The following is a 21,812-nucleotide window of genomic DNA, read 5'->3' as shown; positions in this document are numbered from 1 at the left end:
ATCAGCATTAACATTTCATCAATGATTCTGGCCGGGCGCGGTGGCTCAAGCCTGTAATCCCAGCACTTTGGGAGGCCGAGACGGGCGGATCACTAGGTCAGGAGATCGAGACCATCCTGGCTAACACGGTGAAACCCCGTCTCTACTAAAAAATACAAAAAACTAGCCGGGCGAGGTGGCGGGCGCCTTAGTCCCAGCTACTCAGGAGGCTGAGACAGGAGAATGGCCCGAACCCGGGAGGCGGAGCTTGCAGTGAGCTGAGATCCGGCCACTGCACTCCAGCCTGGGCGACAGAGCGAGACTCCGTCTCAAAAAAAAAACAAAAAACAAAAAACATTTCATCAATGATTCTAAAACAAAGTGCATAGTTTTTCTTCTTATTGGTCTTTAACAAATTGGAGACAATAGATCAGCTTCTACATCATACTTGGAATGCTTAGAATATAGCAGATGATGCTACTATTTCCTTTTCTTCCACTCCTCTGAGGGGAAAAAAAAAAAAAAAATCGAAGAACAGAGTAAAGAAGGGTTCAGAAATAAAACTGCAGAAATTAATGCTGTGAAATTGGCCAAGGAAGGCAAATACAGTAGAGATCTGCCTCTGGGATAGAAATTCCTTTTTCTTTCAGTGACAGGCTAGCAGAGCAGTTAGGGCATTCATTCTGATTGCACCCATTTTCACGCAAATTTGCATACTAGTTATTCATACGGATTCATGGTTCTTTTAACAAGTTTCTCCCTCCCCACAACTTTCCTTTTGGGATCCTCTACTGTCCATTTAAGTAGAAAAAATAATGTACTTGTGAATGGCTTCTGAAATCTGATCTTTACTTGAAAAGAAGGGGAAAAATATCTTTCAAATTTAGTTAATAAGAATAAAGATGTACAACTATAAAACGTGTAAGAAACGAGTTTGGGACTCAGTTTTTAGTTCCTACTATGGGCATAATGTTTTAACAATGTTAATAACTCTTCAGAATTTAAGAAAACCGATCCTATGTGTTCAAGACATTTGTATTTAAATTCATTCTAATCAAGTCTGGGCAAATGAAGGTTAGATTGAGCAGTGATTGTTAAGAGTTAAATGTCAATGACAATGCACTAAAGTGCACCATCTGCTTTTTTTCTTTATGTGTGTTACATTTGTCATTACACAGTAATGTTACTGAAATAAAATTATTTTCTAATAAGTTAAAAAAGGAAATAGAAACAAGATTCAGAATATTGTTTACTGTTTCTCTTGCATGCATCAATGATTTTATTAATGCATTGATATGGCTTCCTCACAGTGTTAAAATAAATCTACACTAATTACCTGAGTTGTAAGCAGATCAGTGTTCCTTATGAGAAGTTACTTCCAGCAACCACTAAGAGATGATCAATATTTATGACAAGTATTCTCAAGAACTAGAGAGAAAATCTAGCAAGGAATAAGAAAGGACAGGCCTGATATACAGCTATTTGCTTGTGTTCACTCTACCAAATTGATGAGGAAACTAAAATTTAGGTGATTTTCCACTAACAAGAAGAAAGAAATATAATTTTCATAAAATGCGTATTTGTATGAGAGAGAAAGAAAGAGTGTCAGAGGTAACAAAGGGAAAAGGACTAACACAGGCATCTCTCTACTAAAAATAAGTTAATTTCTGAAAGGCTATTCATAACCCATTTCTTCAGCATGACTAAGAAAGGATCAAGTTTGCAATTTTCAATGAGCTTCCACTAAATAGTACTTGTGGTCTGTGCTTTAAAGTTTTAAACTGAACTTTTGCTGTTCTTTCAGGACAATTTAAGTTATAATAGGCATTAATTTCCAAAACATACTGGTTTCATCCACTTTGAAATTTGTGGAAGCAGATGGACTCTTTCTCGAAAAACACTAAGTGTCAGGATGCAATTTTGAGCAGTTACATTATCTGATAGACTCACATGTATAATGTGTACATTCTAGAAGCTGTTGAATCTATGGAAATCTCTGTGGCAAAGTTACCTTACAGCATTTACACTATTCTTTTCCTTTAAATAGAACAAGTCATAGCCTTTTTCATGAATTGACATTTATCTAGTAGGCATCTGACTCTGATCTATACTTTTTGTACACAACTAAAAAGATTTTTCATTGGATAAATTACCTCTCTTCCATATTTGCATAGGACCAACACTGTTCATATTATCATTATATTTATTACTATTATTATTATTATTATTATTATTATTTTGAGAGGGAGTTTTGCTCTTGTCACCCAGGCTGGAGTGCAATGGCACGATCTCGGCTCACTGCAACCTCTGCATCCCAAGTTCAAGCGATTGTTCTGCCTCAGCCTCCAGAGTAGCTGGGATTACAGGCATGCGCCACCATGCCAAGCTAATTTTGTATTTTTAGTAGAGATGGGGTTTCTCCATTTTGGTCAGACTGGTTTCGAACTTCCAACCTCAGGTAATCCACCCGCCTCGGCCTCCCAAAGTGCTGGGACTACAGGCGTGAACCACAGCACCTGGCCCACTATTCATATTACTAGTGGCAACAAATCCGTAGGGGTCGGCAGCAAACTCACTTTTTGCCTTCTCAGAAGAAAGAATTCAACCGAGGCAGCATAAGGCGGAAGGAGAGACCTAGGCAAGATTTAGGGCAGAAATGAAAGAAAGTAAAGTACACTTGGAAGAGGGAAAAGCTGGTGACTTGACAGATCAACTTCCCGGTTTGACATTTGACTTAGGGTTTTATATGTTAGTATGTTTCCAGGGTCTTGCATCCCTTCTCCCCTGATTCTTCCCTTGGGGTGGGCTGTCTGCACGCCCAGTGTACTACTAGCACTTGGGAGGGGAGCATGTGCATGTGCGGTGTGTTTACTGGAGTCGTACACATGCTTACTTGAGGCATTCTTCCCTTATCAGCTGAATGTCCCTAGAAGGTCATATGCCAGATAAACTCTGCTACTCTTCTCCTCCTCCTCCTCCTCCCCTCCCCCTCCTCTTTCTCTTCCCCTCCCCTCCCCCTCCCCTCCCCTCTCCCACCCCTTCTCCTCCCCCTCCCCCTCCCCCTTCACTGCCCCCACCCCTCCCCCTCCCCTCCCCCTCCCCCCTCCCCCTCCTCCTCCTTCTTTTTTTTTTTTTTTTTTTTTTTTTTTCTGAGACGGGAGTCTTGCTCTTTCACCCAGGCTGGAATGCAGTGGCGCAATCTCGGCTCACGGGAAGCTCCGCCTCCCGGGTTCACGCCATTCTCCTTCCTCAGCCTCCTGAGCAGCAGGGACTACAACAGGCGCCCACCACGCCCGGCTAATATATATATATATATATATATATATATATATATATATATTTGTATTTTTAGTAGAGATGGAGTTTCACCGTGTTAGCCAGGATGGTCTGGGTCTGGGTCTCCTGACCTCGTGATCCGCCCGTCTCGGCCTTCTTAATGAACATGCTTGAGTCCACTCACCCAGTTCCTGAGATCTTATCAGGAAGCGGCTAATCACCGCTTTCAGGTGTTTCTGTTTATTGGGAGAGTGCCTTTCCTTGGTTCTCTCTGTGACCGATTATTGTTTTAGAGCAAACTGGTCCAACCTGTGGCCCACGGCAGTTTCACTGACCTAAAGAGTTGGAGAAAGAAAAATCTTAACCTTAATTTGTTTTCACATATCTTGGAAAAAAAGACGTGATAGATTATAAAAACATGTTTAAAAACTGTATTGCTTAGTGGAATATTTAGTGATTTATGTAGATTTGTGTTAATTTTGCATTATAATTTCTACACATAAACGATTTAAGAGCGTATTATCTTTATTGAATATTTTAATTAGGATTTTTAAGTAAGTATAACTTTTTATGTGTGCTGGTATAGTAAAATTCGAGAGAAAACAGCTTACATTATGAGTATCAAAAAAATGATTATCCATGGAAGAAAATATTGCAAAACTGTGTGCATCTAACTTATAATAATCGTATGGAATGCAAAAGGATTTGAAAGGAAAACTTATTTTTTCATTGTAAGTCAAAAAATCATGATCATTTATTACCATGAACGTTCTCTTTTTAAATTTTTCTGAGTCACTAAAACCATTGTTTACATGGACAAAGACTGAAGAAAGAGGTTCTTAGAAACATTTGCTCAGTGAAAATGGAAACCATAGGAAAGAAAAAGAATGCTGATCAAGTCAGCAAAATTTCTTCTTTTTGGAGGATTTTTCTTCATCTTCTTCTTTTTTCAGTTAAGTTTAGATTATTGTATTTGAAGTGTAAATTTTCTAAATAGAATACATATTTAATACAGTGCACAAACTGTTTTTAACTATGAATCTTTTGAATTTCCTTATTTCTGCTTTAGTTCTTTCAAATTTAAAGACAAACATTACTCATTTTAGTTTATTTGCTTGCATTCACGGAAACTGACACTATGCTTTAAGTGAATGTTTACACATTTACTGATTTTTTAATTTATTAATAATTAAAATTAATAATTCCAACAGCCATAGGATGTTTATCTTTCTTATTGTATTTTAGCTGAGCTAGCTTATTTATTTATTTATTTATTTATTTATTTATTTATTAGCAATAATCAGTCTCCATCACAAATTTACTTAGAATAACTAGCCTTCACTGCCCTTCGCTGGAGTGTATGTTTATGTAACATAAAGAACACTACAAAATAAGTTTTCTAACATATCTCAGCATTTAAAATAACATTTTTATATGAATTACCTTCTCAATTATGTTAGGAATAGGTGTGTTAATCTATTTGACATTTGTTGTAAATGTTAAATGTCTCATGGGAAAAGAAATGTGTTAATCTCTATGCATTAAAAGAATTGTGCAGAAATTGAAATTCGTTATAAATTTTAACTCTCGCCACACCAAATAGCAATCACTGAAGTGGTTAAATACAACTTACCAGTAAAATGTACAGGTATGATCAATAGCATTTTGAAGAAAAGCTAAAAGTCCATGAAACTTTTCAATGGAATTAATTTTATTCTTGTTGATTTATTCTCTATTGTTGATCTTCTGATGATTTAAAAATATTTACTGGATAGATTTCCCCACCTGCCCAAACTTCACCATCACCCACAAAATAATTTTACAGAGATGAAACATTAACTTTAACTAACAAGATAATACTACTTTTTTTGGATATTTAAACAATAAAATGTTAAAAATTGAACTAGTAGGAAGAAAAGTTCCTTCTGGCAGCAGACAGTCACCTCAATAGCCCATGTCTGATTTTTCCTACAGGCTTTCACAGACTCCTCTCATTTGTGGTCACATTCATCTTTCCTCTTAATTGGCAACACGCAATCATTCATAAATATCACTTATAGCTCTTTTATACGTATATGAATATCTGACCACAACATTAGGCCTATTCAGGTTATTGTAGGAATCTTGCCTTGTCAGTGCTATTATATAGAAAGTTAAAAAAAAAGAAATCTAGTTTTAATAGCACCTGACTATAGTTATAAAAACTTGTTATAACTGCACTAACTTTGATAAAACAGCTTTACCATGCTCAGGGACATATTTGACTCATATTATATGTTGTTTAATTGTTATAAAAGTATAATTATATCCTTTGAATGTCATACTTAGTTGCCATAACTAGGTTTATTAATTCTATTTTTTATATAACTTTGAATCTATACACCTACAGCCTACTATAATCAATGGCTAGGTAAAAGGAATGTGCTTATTTTGGTATGTAATTGGGATTGTCAAATGTGGTAAAAATGTAGTAGAATAGTATTTAAATATTCAATCCAAAACAATTTAAAATGTCTTGTATCAAAAAAGATTATTTGAAGATACTTGAAAACATATTATAAGAACAAATATGGTTACTGCCTTTTTCATTTCTTTTTTCCATGAAAAAATAAAAAGCTGGTATTTCTTTTTGACTAATGTATGTGATGCAAGATATCTCACAGAAAGAAGCTACTTATCCAAAAGTGATTGAAGCCACCTGTCGTGTGAGGCGGGCTTTATCATGTAACAATGGGCACTTCTCAACAGTCTCTAGGGTGCTTTGTAAGTCTTTGAAGTATCATTAGAAGGTCTGTATTGAAGAATAAGGTTTCGCTGTTCATGTTCCAAGAATTAGTCAAAATGGGAAAGATGTTTCCTCTTGTTCGTGAAAACCCTTTTGAGATTGTATAATGTTTTACTTAAAGAGGCAAAGTACTACTCATGTTTCCATTTTAAGTTAGAGGGCATAAAAGAGAAAAGCAATTTAGGATTTGTACTGATGAATTAGTTGCCACAATTATTTTGAGGTTCTTTAGGGATATTGTACTTTGTTCTGAGATTAGATTGTGAACAAATTAATCATTTGGGAGATTAAATGGGAAAGTCAATGCATAGGTGACTTCATTCTGTCAAAAAAAATGAACTGAGCTGCAAGTATGTCACTTTCGTTTTTTAATCCAAACATTGGGCTGGTATTATAATTATCTCTAACTTGAATTACTTGATATGATTAATAATTAGAGAAAAGATATTTATAGTATTTCACATTATCACATATTATTTGCCACTATGCTTTGGAATTGAAAATGAAACAAGTGTCTACCAGATTTTACATTGGTCTGGATCTGTGCCCCTCAGCATAATGGTCATGGGTGGCTTTGCATGTGAAATGCTGACATATGGGTCCGGGTCCATTGGACGTTAAAATATAGAGTCACATGTGGTCTCTGTGTCTCACTTTTAATTATAATATTTTTAATGATGAAACAAAAGCTTACATAAAATGATCTAATGTACTTATCAGTAGGCTGAAACATAAGAAATATTTCCACTCATTTGCTTAAATGCTTTTGTTTTCTAAGTGAGATATAACAATTTCTATAAATTCTGACTTCAATTTCTTCTCTCTCACTCTCTCTCCATAATATACTATCATCCTTAAGTGGGTGTATCTTGTTTGCGTATGTGTTTCAGTAGTTTCACGGCAAATGTAGACATTAGTAAAAAAAGTATTTAAAAATTTAATATTCATGACTCTTTTGCATTTTTCTTTTTAATCCTTTAAAGACTTATCTATATTGATACCTGTATTCATTTGTTAAAGTTAACATAACAAAGGACCACAAACTGAGTGGCTTAACCAACAGAAATTTATTGTCTCATGATTCTGAAGGCTGGAAATTCAAAATCAAGATGTAGACAGGGCCCTGATCTCTCTGAAAGTACTAGAGAAGGACCTGTTTCAGGCTTCCCTCCTAGGTTCTGGTGTTTCTTGGCTGGTGGCAGCATAGCCCCAATGTCCACAAGGCATTCTTGTGGAATAAGGGTACCTGTGTGATACCTGTGTGTTAGTGTCCAAATCTCTCCTTTGTATAAGGACACAGTCATATCAGAGTAGGCTTCACCCCAGTGATCTCATTTTAATGTGATCCTGCAAAGCCCCTGTTTTTGCAAAGATCAACTTCCCGAGTAGTGGGATTTGGGACTTCAACTACTTTTGGGGAAACACTGTTCAAGCCGTAACAATACTTAGATATTAACTTCACTATATAATTGTTTTATGAATATACGACAGTATGTCCATTCTTCCACTAAAAGACAGTTTGATATTGACAACTTTTTGTTCTATGACAACCTTTGTAATTATCCCTTTCTGCTTATGTTCTTGGGTTTTGTTGTGGCAGATACATAGAATTCAATTTCTTCTATGGCAGAAGTTTTCAAGTTTCCCACCAAACTGTACAAATGTGTACTATAAAAAATGTAAGTCAGTGCTAAAGACTCTTTTTTAAACTCTCATTAATGCTTGCTTTTATCAGATTTTTGAATTTAAGGTGCTAAATGTATCCCATTTTGTTTTATTTGCATTTTCCTGATTCTTGAAAAGGGTTTTAAACTTTTCATATAATTTTGGGTATTTGAGTTTATTCTACAAATTGCCTGGTCATAGTTAAACAATCTTTTACGTGGGAATGATCCTTTTTAAAATTTATGTTCATTAGGTAGTAATTTTTATTGCTTTTAACCCAATGCATTTTTTTTTTTTGCTTAATATGTAGTTTTTAAATAAATTTTTGTTACATGTTATTTCTTACTTTGACAAGTACAAAACTGTCAATCTGTTCTGTGTGATTTGTACTTTCTTGTCAATTTTTTAAAAAATTATTTCTTGAAGTGTGATGTAAAGATATCATCATATATACCCATCTAAAATTAAATTTGGATTTTCACATACAGATCTCTAATTTCTCTATGATTTATTAGGTATTATGATGTCAGGGTCATTTTAGTATGAATAATTTGCTTCTCAATGCCACTTGTTAAATTTTTTATTATTTTCTTATGGGTAATGACAACTCTGTAATATATAATACACTCTATACGCATGGGTCTTTTTCTAGTTTCTCCATTGTGTGCTTTGTTTATTCAAAATCACTGTAAGTACAACCTCGGTTTTTTCGTTGTTGTTTCTTTGTTTTTGAGATGGAGTCTGGCTCTGTCACTCAGGCTGGAGTGCAATGGCATGATCTCAGCTCATGGCAACCTCTGCCTCCTGCATTCAAGCGATTCTCCTGCCTCAGCTTCCCAAGTAGCTGGGACTACAGGCATGTGCCGCCCCGCCTGGCTAATTTGTGTATTTTTAATAGAGGCCGAGTTTTGCCATGTTGGCCACGCTACTCTGGAACTCCTGACTTTAAGTGATCTGTTCGCTTTGGCCTCACAAAGTGCTGGTGATTACAGGCATGAGCCACCACGCCCAGCCCTACAATGTATTTTTGTTTATTTATAGTAAATATAATAATTATAATGTCATATTTATTATAAAATTACAATATGTCTGTGATTTTTTCTGTCCTTTTTTTTTTTTACTTTTGGTGTGACAGATTTTGACTATTCTTTGTTTTTTTAATAGCTTGATGATTTTTTTTTTCATTTCTCATGGCATACTTTTAACTGTCCTCTAAAAGAGCTTATCATCAGTGTAAACCATAGTTTATACATCATCTTACTTTCTTCTCTGTTGTCTCTTAATTTTTTTATTGTCTTTATGATTTTTACAGTTTTCATATAACACTAAAGATATTGATATTATTTTCACTTATAGGTTTTGGAAATCATTATGATTGTTGAATATGAAGTTATATCTATCACTTTCATCTAGTTTAGAATTTGCTCATTGTTGTGTCTTTAAATCATATGTTCTTGTTCTTTCTACTTTATTCTTTTGACACTTTTGTTAGATAAATGCTGGGTTTTCTCATGATATCTTTCATGTATTTTCCCTCTTATTAGGTTATTTAAAAATATTTGTCAATTTGTTATAATTTCTTCAAATCATTTTTTTTTTGTCAGATAAGGGTAAATTTATTCAAGTAATACCAGAAATTCTCAATTTTTTTTTTCTTCCTGTCCAATGAATGTACTTTTCACAAGTCAATAGATTCATCTATGGCAAATAACTTAACATTTTAAGCCATATGTGTTGGCAAGGAATAGGATATGAATGCATATTGTTGATTTAATGTTGTCTAAGCAAAAATAGTAGTAAGATTTAGAGGTCTTCCAGTTTTTGTCAATTTTTGCTTAAAGAAAAACCAACAAAATTTTACCACTCAAGTCTAGGCTTCAGAATTAAGAAAATATATATATATTATATATAATTTTAAATATATATATGTGTGTGTGTGTATATATATATATGCATTTCTAATATATGACAGATAAATATTTCTCATAGTTCTCTGGCCCCAAATCCTCTTCTCAGAGTAGCAACTGTGACAAAGGAGCAATAATTTTGTTAGACATCAACCATAATGGTGGTCATAGTATACTGAATGCAGTAACATTATTGTGCAGAGGTATGTGGAATATCTAAGTGAATATCATGGTCTCCACCCAATAGCAAATATCTACTTAGGAACTACTGCCATATTCTAACTGTTTTATTTACAACCTTACCCCTCCATCAATCTATTTTTTTCAATGTAGACAGAACAACAATAAGTAAAAATTAGCCAGGTGTGGTGGCGCACAAGTGTAGTCCTAGCTACTTAGGAGACTGAGGTGGGAGGATTGCTTGAGTCCAGGAGTTGAGGGTCACAGCGAGCTATGATCATGCTACTGCACTGCAGCCTAAGTGACAGAACAAGACCCTGTCTCAAGGAACAACAACAACAAAATTGAGCTTTTAAAAATGCAGACTTGGTAATAGCAGCCTTTAATTCTAACTATTGAATATAACCAGTTGGTCTTAAAATGAATTATTCATACTCTTTAATATGGTCTATTGGTACTATGTTATTTGTCCCTGCTTTTGTTATTACTTCATATCTTATTCTCCAACTTCACCATTTGTGTCATAGCCATATTGAAACATATTTAAATATTTCAATATCATACAATGACCCCCAATCCCTCCACATATACACACATATAGTGTTCTTTCTGTCCATACATGCACCCCATGTCCATACATGAGCATCCCTACACTCTTTTATGTGACTATTTCTGTACATTATTCATATCTTAAGTTATAATTCATTTCCTTTAGTAGACTTGCCTGATTCTTCAGGTCCGGAAGAGGTGTTTTACATAGGTGTTCCCATAGTACACTATCCTACTACTATAGTTATTTCCACAGTGTAATGGCCTCTTTTACTTGTCTGTATCCCTCACTAGAAGCTAAGTTCTACAAGAATAATGCTTGTGGCCTTCACAGTGTTCTTGTTTTCCTTTTCCTGTAGTGTCACAGTATTTATCAATGTTTTTAATAAAATATTCAGGAAAAAATATATTTATTAAGTAAAGTAATGATTAAATGAACAAATAAGTAGTTTTCTGACTGATTATGATAGGATTTTATTCCAAATATACCTAATTCTAATCATTATATAAAGTTATTCATACTAAGAGAATAAAGCTAAGATAATACTAAGTTTTAAAAATAATAAACAATTGGTACAACTGAATTAAGCAAACATCTACATTTATTGAAGGAATTGTAACCCATTTTGAAACATTTGTTATTATATTAAAAATATCATGAGAGTGAAGCAGATGATTGACATGATCTAACTTTTGTTTTACAAAGATCGCTTTGACAGCTGTGTAGCTAATAGCGATGTGGCCAGAGTGGAAGAAAGCACACCAGATAGGATGTTATTGCAGGATTCAGGAGAGATAGTGGTGGTCCAGATAACACTGGGACAAAGGAGATGGTATATTTTGAATGTTCAATTTCAGAATGAACTCAGTATTTAAGAAGCATTTCATCCCTAATTGGAAATATTTCCATTCCTTGAGCTACTAGAGGAGATAAAAGAAGAAATTGTTAGCTTTGCTCCTGAAGCTTTATCTGTATGTGGATTTGAAGTAGTTTGAAGTATAGTTATTTGAACCAAAATTAATATTTTTGTACAAGAACATTAAACTTTTTGTTTAATGAATGTAGTAAGTGTAATCTGTCAAAGAGAAGGTCACCAAGTAAAGGCATGGAACACCAACCTATAGGAAAAAAGGGCTAAAATTTTAGATGGCAACCGATTTCTTTCAAGCTTGCAAGTTAAGACTGGAGTACACAGATATTATATTTAATGTGAATTTTCTTGATGATAATTTTTCTTTAGAATGCTCACAGTCCTGTTGGCATCTTCATTACTAGGAAACTATATGATCGATTAACTTTTCTCATAAAGTAGCAATATTTGAAGGTTTCCGGCTATTCATCACTTGTTCTAAACTAGCTTCTTTCATCTCTGATTATCAATGTTCTTAAACACTGACAAATAAGTCAATTAAATGATATTTTGTTTCAAAATGTAATATTTTTGTTCAATCAGTCATAAACTCCATAGTCACATACTGAATTAAAGGAAATCTAAATTATTTGAACAATTTGTATGCAAATTTAAAATGTACATATAACAAAATTTAAATCATGAACTCAAACACTAAATTTCAAGGTTTTTAAAGTATAGATTGATTTAAAGCTACCATAGCCCTCGGTTTATGGATATCCTATAAAAATGTATATCCAAAACATGAATAAAAAATAAGAAACATTTTTAGACTAGAAAAAGAAGTATATTATTTTTAGAAGTGCAGGATAAAACATAAATCATAGTAATATTTCTGAATTCAACTCTTCTAACCTCCATTACTATTTATTTCTTTGCTATATTTTCTGTATTGTTTAAACAAAATAAAAATGTGTTAAGTGACTAATTCAATGAAAAACTGTGAAAAATATCAATCTTTTTAGGCACCTAGGAATATGAGGAAATATCTAGGAATAAAAGAATTTAAGTTGTTGAGGGGGAAAATACAATTACCCCTAAAAGCAACCAAGCAAAATGCATCAGAATTTTTAGGGTTTTTATCTTTTTCAATAAATAGTGATTAAGTGGTAATATAATACAGCAGGACTACCAAAATAAAAGAAGGTAAATATTGGTTACAGCAGTAAAAAATTAAAACAAATAAAATGTTTCTGATCTGAAATAAATCCACACTTTACACACTAAGCATTTTAGCTAAACTCATGGCAATAAAAGCACACTGGCTGTAAATGTCAACGCTGGGCAGAACTGAGCCAATCACTTCACCTGTTTAAACTTAATTTCTTTCTGTTGGAAAAACAAGACAATGTATATATACAAGATAGCTCCTATAAAAATCCTTCCATCAGTGTACTGTGCATAATAACATTCAATAAATGGATCTTTGATTTACTCTTTTCTCCTGAGATTTTATAAAGATTAAAAAAGATTGTTCAAATGAAAATGACGTGTATCTACAATAATATTATACTAGGCAATACTATATAATAGATGCTGGCTAGATTATATATGTATGTATATCATATCCTTAATCTTTTAGAACAACTTCAGGATAGATATTATCTTTAGAACAACTTCAGATAGATAGATAAAAGGAGCTTCAACATGGGTAAGGGATTTTCCCTAAATTACTCAGCTAGAAAGTGGCAGAACTGGAATTTAAGTTCACATTTGCGCTATTATAAAATAAAACTGTTTTAGTGAAAACATACAGCCTAATTACTTGGTAGCAACATTAGTAAAATTATTATGTAAGTACACAGGTCCACTATGTCTGACTTTCAAATAAGAATCAGCTTCTTAGTAATAGATGTTTCCTGTTACAGTACAAGTCAAATCTACAGGAAGCTTGCACACATACATGTGTACCCGCAGTGTGTGCGTGTGCACACGCGCGTGCGCGCACACACACACAGACACCTGCAAGTGTAAGCTATTTTTTTTTTTCAGGGAAATAGGTCATCCTACTATAGGCTACTTTGCTATTGCTAGTGTTGAGACCCAGCAAACATGTTTCTCCTTTGCCCAATGGCTTTCTGTAGGAGTTCACCAATAGAAGGGAATGCAAAGGAGACTAGAAAGCAGATAGAGTTTGGAAAGGAAATTGCCCTTCCTATTAGCTTGCCATTCTAGGTATTACTGCTCTAGTAATTGCTTTTTACCTTTACAGAAACAGGAGAGTCTAGCCTCGGTCTTCTTTAGGCATTGCTAGAACCAGCCTCATTGCACCCCTTCAAAGGCCCTCGCCCAGGCTTCTAAGGTACCAGCTTTAGCCAGGCTTCTTGGTTCTTATATGCCTTAAATTTTTCCTGTCTTAGACCTTAGCTGCCTCTTTCAGTGATTGTCATTGTGTTACCTCAATATTTCCTTTCCATCTAATTTAGTATTGCAGTAACAGTGTAAACAACTCTCTGTATTAAATGCCCTCTGTTGAAATATCTAGTATGTTTACTATTTTTCTAACAAGATTCCATCTCATACAATTACAGGTTTTGTGCAGCTAAAATTCACCTACATATTAGAAAAACTTGGATAGCTTTATGTAATTCAGATAGGGAAAAGTTATATCTGGATAAACTTTTTTAAAAAGTAATGAAAAGCAGAAACATCTGTGAGGTACAATGCCTCAGTCTAGACAAGTTGTAAATAACTAGGGCAAACCCCAGGATACTACAGCTGGACCTTCTCATCTACTATACCTGACATTTTAGATTTGCTCTTCTAAAAGGCAAGTCTCCAAGGTGTTTTAGGTTTCTAGCATTGTTCTTTGAAAAGAACTGTTGGAGAATATATAGTTTGTTCAAATAGGGACTTTAAAGGGTTTCTAACTTCAGAAGTTCACTGTATAAATGATCATGATCTGGTGAACTTAGTAAAGATCTGAGACTTTAGAGTTGTCATCTCAAGTGTTAGGCAGTGACTCTGACTGCTGCAAGTCACTTACCCTCCTCTGCATTTCAGTTTCTTCTCACCTTATGGGGCACTGTCAATTCATAGTGACTATTCTTATCATTACAGACAACATAAAGTGTCTACAAAAATGTTTTGTTACTAGCTCTAAGGAAAAATATGGTTATAGTGGGCATTTGTAATTTTATTCTGCTTTACTATTTATAGAAACTCAGAGATTTAATAATGCAACATATTCATATGAAATATGTAAAAATCATTGTGTGGATGCCTGAGTGTGTGTACTTACATGTCTGGATGCCCAGTTTCTACACACATACAAGTACACAGAATGGCACTGATACATAGATTTGTGGAGTCAGTATAAAGAGTAAATCTTTGTAGGCAGACTGTGTTTTAGACAGCTAGAGATGCCATAGACTGGTTGACATAAACAACAGAAATTAATTTCCTCACAATTCTGAGGACTGGGAAGGTCAATGTGTTGTCCAATTCATTTTTGGTGAGAGCCCCCTTCCTAGCTGTCACACAGTTGCCTTCTGCTATAATTTCACATGGCTTTTCCTTGGTGCATACGTGTGGAGAGAGAAAGAAAGATCTCTTTAATGTTTCCTCTTCTTATAAGTGCTCTTTTCATGGAGGCCCCACCCTAATGACCTCACTGAAGCCTAATTACCTCCCAAAGGTCTCCTTTTAAATTCCATTGCATTAGTGGTTAGGGCTTCAATATACAAATTTGGGTGGGGTCGGGAGCGACACAAATATTCAGGTCATAACAGACTACATGGAACCTCTTCTTATAAACTGAATGACACTGGACATTTTATTTAGAAAATTATACATAGTCTGTTTATGTATATATTAAATAGAATCATAGTATCATCCAAATCATTTGGTTATTTGGAATATTAAGTGATGAAATCTTTGTCGAACACCTGGCATAGTACTGGCACATAGTGAACACTCTGTATATGTTAGAATAAAAAGATTATAGGCATACACTTACAATAAAGATATAATCAATAAGTGCATTTGATTTGGCTAGCTAGGAGATTTTCTTGATAATTATTCTATTTAACTTAGATTATATTTCTTAATTAAAAATAACTTATTTTCTGATACCTTGAATTTCCAAATATTCCAAACTATTTTTTTCTTAATATGTTTTACAGAGTCAGTGCAAGTCAGTAGTTCTTTGTAACAGTTATTTTGTAAGAAAAGCAGAAACATCTATAGTTATAGTGTATTGCATGGAATGGATATACCATAATTTCCATAATTTGTTCTTCTAAGTCACTCTAATTGCTCTTTTTTCCTCTTTCTTACTTCATCTCTTCCTCCCTCCCTTTTTTCCTTTCTTCCATCCTGCCTTTTTAAAAAAAAAAAATTCCTATTATAAGTAATACCAGAGTGAGCATTTTTAAAGATATATTTAACCAGTGGTAAAGATAAATTATTCTAGATCTGTACATTTCAAATTTAAGTAAATACTATAAACGTACTTTGCAATAGCATGTGTTTTTTCAAATAAAGTATGGAAATACTGGTTTTCTCAAACCCTCAATAGTATATGTTTTCAGATTATTTTTAATTTTGCCAGTTGGATAGTTAACACTTTAATTCACATGAAGCTAATCATTTTTGTTTTTTCATGTTTACAGGTCATTTGCATTCTTCTTCAATTAATTACTTTATATGACCAACTTTTATATTACGTTATTAAAGGTGCTGATGTTACTAGAAAATTAATATAGTATATTGACAGGGATTATCCATGTTAAAATTGTTAACCTTTTGTCTATTATGTAGTAAATTTATTTTAGATAGTTTATTTGTGGAGAAATAAGTTTGGAAACAATAAATTACTGACGGCAAAATGACATCTGGTTGAAACATTAACACAGACCTAGGGCAGACAACTACAGACAGAAATCTTAGCCCTACTTACTCATACTACGCTTGGTAAGTTGCACCCAAAGCAGCCTGCTCAATTCCTTTGCTCTTCCTCCCCAAACTACCACCTCTGAAGACACCCATAGGGAGATGGGCCACTAAAAATGGCTCTGGAGACAAGGCTTTTCCTTTTCTTTCTCCTTCTCTCCCTTTTCCCAGACATCAGAGAACCCTCCTCAAGGTGGTATCCCTCCTCCCCAAAGACCTCCCCTTGCTTTGCATATACCTGAATGAATAATAAATCTTTGAATTGCTTATGATTACTAGACCTGATGCTATGTGTTTTGACATCCAATGCCTTTAAAAGTGAGGGATAACATATACATTGAACTACAACAAAATTAGCTTATTTAATTCAAGTGTATTTATTTTATGAAGTAATAGAAAATAACTTTACATTATTTCTGATAAGATTAGAAAATTCCTCAGTGTGTGTGTGTGTGTGTGTGTGTGTTTAAGATTTAGGAAAAGTATAATTTGAATAAAAACAAAATATTTATATATTTTCCTTAATCTTGCTATTTCTGTATGATTATTACTAAACTTTTGCACACCTAATACTAAATTTAATATGTATCCATATCTCCAACTCTGTTCTGGAGTGTTCTGTTTTATCACAATGTTCCCTTCTTAGTGTATTACTTATATATTTATTGAAGAAAGTTTTTAATGAATTAATAAATGCCAGAGAATACCTTTATTTATTTTGTTTAATAACATCTATGTAAAATATTTTAATAGTATTCATACTGATTATGTCTATGACAATGTTAACGCCAATATTTCTGAAGTTAGAAATAACATATTTTCAAATATATTATTAAGAGACAAAGAAATCTATTTTGGTTTCAATAAGTATATTATTAAATATTTACAGTGGCATTCACAAAGACCTCATGTCAGAACATCTCATAATATTTGTGGCAAGTATTTATGAAGGGAAATATTATTTATTTTCTGATAATTAGTATATAAGCATCTAGTGCAAACTACTGCAAAAAGGTAAGTAAAATACTATATAATTAACATCATTGCTACAAACATGACGAATCTTTCATAATGCAAACAAATTTTTTTTTTTTTACTTTTTAAAAACACCAAAGGAATTAGTTATCTAAACCAATTAAACGCAGAAACCCTAAGCATTTGACTTTCTTTTGGTAAATGCAAATATGAAAAGAAAATAGAAGAAATATAGGCACATTGTGTACAGAATAAAATATCCTACTGAAATTACTAAAATAAACCAGAGTAGTTTTTGACAGAGATCATTAATTCTCAGTTCAAACTCCTAAGAAGACAAATCAAAATACCCTGTCATCTGTCTTTATACTTACTTAATTGTTGATTCACATACGTTTTCTTCTTAATTCAAATGCTTTTATGTCAGCATCTTGTAATTCTACTCAGGTTTAGGGAAGAATTTTCAACCAGCACTTGCAAGATATGAACTCTTGGACTATCAAGAGTTTTAAAGAGTGATTGATTCTGATACTTGGTATACCAAAGCAGGGTATGGTGCGGGGCGGTGGTGCAGAACAAAACTACTTAGTTGAGCAAAGATTGTGCAACTTTTATGTTAGGAATTAAACATAAATAGAACAAACTTTAACCTAACATGTACAATAAATCTAAGCAGTACCAAAGTGTTAAATATCTGGATTTCCCTTATAAAGTCATTTTTACATATATGAATGTATTCAAGTATTCCAAGTTTCCTCGCCTCTTCTAGGATATAACTCCTATTATATAGTATGGTGGTATCAATGGTTAGACATATGGACTCTGAATCCAGACTTCCTGGATTTTATCAACTGCACTGCTAGTTATAGTTTTTCCTTACCTCTGTATCTTCATCTGTAAAATGGGCATAATGACAGTATCTACTTCATAGGATTGTTGAGACGTTTATGTGAATTGGTGTATGTAAGAGTTTAGTATATTTTAGCTAATTCGTTGTGTAAAGTGTTAGCTGTTACAGCTATTTTAAAATATAAACTGCCTCAAGCCTTATATTTTATTTACCTTCTCAACTGTAGTTCTGAGTTGTCACTCCTTTTTCATAATTACACATTACACTATCTTATAGTTACAACTTAAAACCTTCAATGTCCTTTCCTTTTATGTGGTTTCCTCCTTTTGAGTTGACATTCTTGCTATTTTTTTTTCCAAATAAAACCACTAACCATCTTGTAGCTAGCTCTAAAAATTAGTTTTCAGTTTCATTCTGCTTGATGTCCCTATGTTGTATTTCTCTACTGTTCATTTCCACACTTTTAAAATGTCTTTGTCCAATGGAAGAGTTTAATTTTAAGTTTCAGCTCACATTTTTTTTTTATTTAAATCCTTTCATAATTCTCCTCAGCTCCATTTGTTTCTTCACGGTCTACTTTGTGTTTCTATAGCCTTCTGCTCATATTTTATAAGTTGAATGTGGGAAGGTCTTTCAAAGATGAAAACATATGAAAATTTATACATGAATGTGTATATATATATGGATACATATGTACACGTATGTGTGCATATATTTAAATTTACATTTACATTAATGTCCATATTTATATATATATTTCCAAGAATTAAATGTTAATTAATTGGTAACTAATTATTTAACTGATACCGGGAATTCATATCAGGAGAAATAAGGTGAAAAATCAAATATGAGGCTTTTGCAACAATCTTGACTTCAATTGTGCATTTTGAGTATTGTTATGATTATTCTTGACGGTCTTTTAGTCATTAAATGAATGAGTTTATAGATAAATCAATAGTATTTTGAATGCAAATGTCAAGAAAGTATGGGCCTTGTTCTTGTTTACTGCTGTTTTCCCAGCAATTAAAATTATGCCTGGCACATGATAGGCTACCTGCAAGTATTTAATTAAATAAAAGAATGATCCTACTATGATGCTGTATAAGCAGGTAAATACTGTTTTCTGAAAGCAGAGGATTTCATTTCTGAAATATTTTTAAAAGGCTGCAGTATGAGGCTTATGAGATCTGATAAGACACCAGAGGACAGGGGAAAAAAATGATGCTTATATTTTAACTATGTAAATTCATGATTTTCTTTTTAAATTTTGAACATAGAAATTTTATTATTTTAATTATTTCAAAATTAAATTTAATATGGTATTAAATCCCTATGACCTTGTGAATTAGGTAAAACAGATATAACCCCAATTTTACAAATGACTATATTGAGGCACTGGTAGGATTCCTGATTTTTACTGCATTTTGGCAGAACTTAAGTTAGGCTCTAGATTCACTCTGAATCCAATATGCAATCCAGTTGCATAATTGGAAGTGACATGGTTAAAATCTTATGAATAACTTTCTGGTCAGGAATTGGTAACTTTGTATCAGAAATGTTGGTCATTCCCTAATGATTATAGATTTCAAGATAATGCATTATTTCTGTATAATTCTAAGAAGATATGGTTAATTGTATATTATTATCTAATAAAAAGCAAAGTCTTTTATTACTATTTGTGACATGTTCCAAAATTTGGTATATCATTTTTAATTAACTAAAGAAACAAATGCCTAACTTTAATGTAGGGTGATGGACATCATTAAGGCCTATTTGGGAAGTTGTCCCAGCTTCCCAAAGTAAGAAGGATAGTCACTGAATACAGTAAGAAATAGGCTCTGATTGGCAGGAAGCCAGAGTTGCTTTGTGAAAACTTATAAACTCAGTAGGATGGCTCTGCCTTCTTTGCAATATTGCAAGCTGAGATTCTGGAATAAGTTTGACAAAAATGCCTTCGTTACACATGGGTAAAGTGGGGAAATAAAAATAAAATGATATTGTAAATAACTTATAATAGTGTTAACACTTCATTTTTTCTATTAGAAATTATTGTTTGTTTTTACATTTTAATCTTGTTTACATATTCTTCAAATAACCCTTTCATCCTCTTTAGGCACACTTACAAAAATTAGCACATCATTCATAAATTCCTGGCAGTGAACGCTATAAAAAGAGGATCCTTTTCTTCCCTACTATGTTATTATGATGAAAATATGTACATCAAAAGCTTGGTATTGTTTTCTAAAGAGGGCATAAAAAAAACAAATGAGTGCTAAATAAAGGGGGGGGGAACTTTTGGCATTATGTAATTGATCAGAGAGTCATTAAACTGTCCTAATGCCACTAGGTGCAAGTTAGTTATGGATAGGTGATCTCATGTGTAAATAGTCAAAGTCAGTTATCGTTCCTGTAATCTTATGTTTATTTGATCTTATGCTGATTTAACTGTTTCAAACATGTAGATTTCAAAATATATACTACATTGTTCATCTAAGGATATTTTACCGAATTTTGCACATATTCAGAAGTAAAAACATTGAATCAAATTAGTCAACTTTTCCTGCGCATGTGGTACCAATTAGTTTTTGTTTTATCTGTCTCTGAATTGTTCCATCAATACTTACATTGAGTTATTGGGGGTGATTTAATGATAGGAGATATAATCGTCTTATCCTCTAAGTAACCAGGAATATAAAATATGATGGATGGAATTTTTATTTAACATGAGTGTCTCGAGAAATCATGGATTAATAGATGTTAGTTACATTTTGTGTGTGTGTGTGTGTGTGTGTGTGTGTGTGTGTGTGTTTATAGCACTATTTTAGTAGACCTTGATAGTAGTTCATTAGGAAATATAGAAATATTTCTCCAAAGTGTTAAATACTGTCTGAAGAATACAAATCATCCATTTGTAAGAATTTATATAATGGCTTCTGATTCCCCAAGTTCTATTTTATCAGAACAACTCTGTGTCAAAAGATGAATATGTCCAAACGGACCTAACTCCTACAAATATAAGTCAAATTAAGCAGCTGTCATCAGTAACAGCTTAGCCTACCTCACAGAAAAGAACTTGATCTTATTTATAGTTATTTCATTACTAAGGGTAGTTATTATTCATTGAGAACATTATAGTATTTACAATCACTGAGAAAAAGTTTGTAATTTAACTCTAACGTTATAATAAATGCTTAAAATCAAAGGGTAGAAAAAATCATACTGAAATTTTATATAATAGTTACATTTTATTAATGCAGGTATTTAATTGGAGATGCTCAATATGCAGTCAGAAAATTGAATCCACCAATTGTGGATGGATTTTTTTTTCCAGTGCTTCATTTCTATGCTTGCAGAATGTTTTTAATCATCAGAGAGAAACTAGCGAAAATGGTTTGCATTAACACCCTAATTTTACATATAAAAAGGCTCAACTATTTGCCCCTAATGCTAAGATAGTGACAGAACTAGAATGGAAGCTCTTCCTCAACTCTAGATCTGGGATTTCCAGCAGCCACAGTGATTTTTCAGATAACAAGTGTAAAAAGAAGAAAACAGTGCAACATCTAGACAAGTACTTTGTTTATAAACTCTTAATTTATCTAGGAATATTTCAAGAATATGTCAATCTAATTTGATATCCCAATTCTCCCCTTGTCCTTGTGGCTATGAGAATCAGCATCAAGGTTTGTAATAAATATTTTGATTTCTTAGTGTCTTCTACACTTAAAAGAATCCTTTGAAGATTTAAAAAAAAACCATACAAATACCATTATGAATATTTTGTATGCCTTCAAGAACACTTAATCTAGATTCTGCAAATATTATTCTTAGCCCATATGTGT

The 21,812-nt window shown here is 33.1% G+C and overlaps 1 protein-coding gene across 7 annotated transcripts in view; it reads left to right on the top strand.

The window, feature by feature from the left end:
* LOC105463593 (EPH receptor A5) overlaps positions 1–21,812 on the top strand; it is a 349,905-nt gene that overhangs the window by 213,263 nt on the left and 114,830 nt on the right. The gene's annotated exons all lie outside the window — the stretch shown is intronic.

The sequence above is a fragment of the Macaca nemestrina genome, chromosome 3, assembly GCF_043159975.1.
Source record: "Macaca nemestrina isolate mMacNem1 chromosome 3, mMacNem.hap1, whole genome shotgun sequence".
In the NCBI taxonomy this organism is placed as follows: domain Eukaryota; kingdom Metazoa; phylum Chordata; class Mammalia; order Primates; family Cercopithecidae; genus Macaca; species Macaca nemestrina.
Note: the sequence above shows the minus strand (reverse complement) of the source record. Positions and strands in the feature narration are given on the sequence as shown.